A 2500-nucleotide genomic window follows, 5' to 3' on the forward strand; every position below is an offset into this window, starting at 1 on the left:
AGGCCGCCGCCCGGCCCGCGGGCCCGCCTTCCGGGCCGCGGCCGCCCGGTCGACCCGGCTCCGGGAGGCCGCGCCGAGGTCGCCGCCCGGCCCGCGGGCCCGCCTTCCGGGCCGCGGCCGCCCGGTCGACCCGGCTCCGGGAGGCCGCGCCGAGGTCGCCGCCCGGCCCGCGGGCCCGCCTTCCGGGCCGCGGCCGCCCGGTCGACCCGGCTCCGGGAGGCCGCGCCGAGGTCGCCGCCCGGCCCGCGGGCCCGCCTTCCGGGCCGCGGCCGCCCGGTCGACCCGGCTCCGGGAGGCCGCGCCGAGGTCGCCGCCCCGCCCGCGGGCCCGCCTTCCGGGCCGCGGCCGCCCGGTCGACCCGGCTCCGGGAGGCCGCGCCGAGGTCGCCGCCCGGCCCGCGGGCCCGCCTTCCGGGCCGCGGCCGCCCGGTCGACCCGGCTCCGGGAGGCCGCGCCGAGGTCGCCGCCCGGCCCGCGGGCCCGCCTTCCGGGCCGCGGCCGCCCGGTCGACCCGGCTCCGGGAGGCCGCGCCGAGGTCGCCGCCCCGCCCGCGGGCCCGCCTTCCGGGCCGCGGCCGCCCGGTCGACCCGGCTCCGGGAGGCCGCGCCGAGGTCGCCGCCCGGCCCGCGGGCCCGCCTTCCGGGCCGCGGCCGCCCGGTCTACCCGGCTCCGGGAGGCCGCGCCGAGGTCGCCGCCCGGCCCGCGGGCCCGCCTTCCGGGCCGCGGCCGCCCGGTCGACCCGGCTCCGGGAGGCCGCGCCGAGGTCGCCGCCCGGCCCGCGGGCCCGCCTTCCGGGCCGCGGCCGCCCGGTCGACCCGGCTCCGGGAGGCCGCGCCGAGGTCGCCGCCCGGCCCGCGGGCCCGCCTTCCGGGCCGCGGCCGCCCGGTCGACCCGGCTCCGGGAGGCCGCGCCGAGGTCGCCGCCCGGCCCGCGGGCCCGCCTTCCGGGCCGCGGCCGCCCGGTCTACCCGGCTCCGGGAGGCCGCGCCGAGGTCGCCGCCCGGCCCGCGGGCCCGCCTTCCGGGCCGCGGCCGCCCGGTCGACCCGGCTCCGGGAGGCCGCGCCGAGGTCGCCGCCCGGCCCGCGGGCCCGCCTTCCGGGCCGCGGCCGCCCGGTCTACCCGGCTCCGGGAGGCCGCGCCGAGGTCGCCGCCCGGCCCGCGGGCCCGCCTTCCGGGCCGCGGCCGCCCGGTCTACCCGGCTCCGGGAGGCCGCGCCGAGGTCGCCGCCCCGCCCGCGGGCCCGCCTTCCGGGCCGCGGCCGCCCGGTCTACCCGGCTCCGGGAGGCCGCGCCGAGGTCGCCGCCCGGCCCGCGGGCCCGCCTTCCGGGCCGCGGCCGCCCGGTCTACCCGGCTCCGGGAGGCCGCGCCGAGGTCGCCGCCCGGCCCGCGGGCCCGCCTTCCGGGCCGCGGCCGCCCGGTCGACCCGGCTCCGGGAGGCCGCGCCGAGGTCGCCGCCCGGCCCGCGGGCCCGCCTTCCGGGCCGCGGCCGCCCGGTCTACCCGGCTCCGGGAGGCCGCGCCGAGGTCGCCGCCCGGCCCGCGGGCCCGCCTTCCGGGCCGCGGCCGCCCGGTCTACCCGGCTCCGGGAGGCCGCGCCGAGGTCGCCGCCCGGCCCGCGGGCCCGCCTTCCGGGCCGCGGCCGCCCGGTCTACCCGGCTCCGGGAGGCCGCGCCGAGGTCGCCGCCCCGCCCGCGGCCGGCCGGTCTACTCGTCTCCGGCGTGCCCTTGTCGCCTTTTCCGGGTGGTAAGCGGTAGACCTGTTCTCCCTGGCCTTCCTGTGGAGCGGCGAGAGGGGTCGCTCTGTTGCGCTGCCTCCAGTTACGTCATCGTAAAGGCCGGCCATTTCCGCGCCCCGCCCCGGTAGGAGGGGCGGCTGTTCTTCGGCTCTCCGGCGCCGCCTGACTTACCGGTACGACTGTAGGGCAGAGGGTGAGCAAGCGCTGAGTTCCGGAGCTCTACTCCCGGGCGCCCCCAGCGCTAAGTGGCCGGCCTGCGAGCGACCTAGGGCGGCTTGCGAGGGCAGGTAAGGCCCGGTCCCGACTCCGGTTCTCTGACAAAATGTTTTTTTCGGCGCGTTCGATACGGCGCTTTCCCGGCACGTTCTCGGCAGCCAGGCGAGCGTGTCCCCGGTGCCGGGAAGCGCGGAGCCGCGGAGCCGGCGGCGGGCTCCAGCGACGGTTGCCGAGTTGCGAGAGGGCTGAGGCGGTCCGCGCGGAGCGTGTCCCCGGTGCCGGGAAGCGCGGAGCCGCGGAGCCGGCGGCGGGCTCCAGCGACGGTTGCCGAGTTGCGAGAGGGCTGAGGCGGTCCGCGCGGAGCGTGTCCCCGGTGCCGGGAAGCGCGGAGCCGCGGAGCCGGCGGCGGGCTCCAGCGACGGTTGCCGAGTTGCGAGAGGGCTGAGGCGGTCCGCGCGGAGCGTGTCCCCGGTGCCGGGAAGCGCGGAGCCGCGGAGCCGGCGGCGGGCTCCAGCGACGGTTGCCGAGTTGCGAGAGGGCTGAGGCGGTC

The sequence above is a fragment of the Apteryx mantelli genome, unplaced genomic scaffold, assembly GCF_036417845.1.
Source record: "Apteryx mantelli isolate bAptMan1 unplaced genomic scaffold, bAptMan1.hap1 HAP1_SCAFFOLD_144, whole genome shotgun sequence".
Lineage (NCBI taxonomy): Eukaryota > Metazoa > Chordata > Aves > Apterygiformes > Apterygidae > Apteryx > Apteryx mantelli.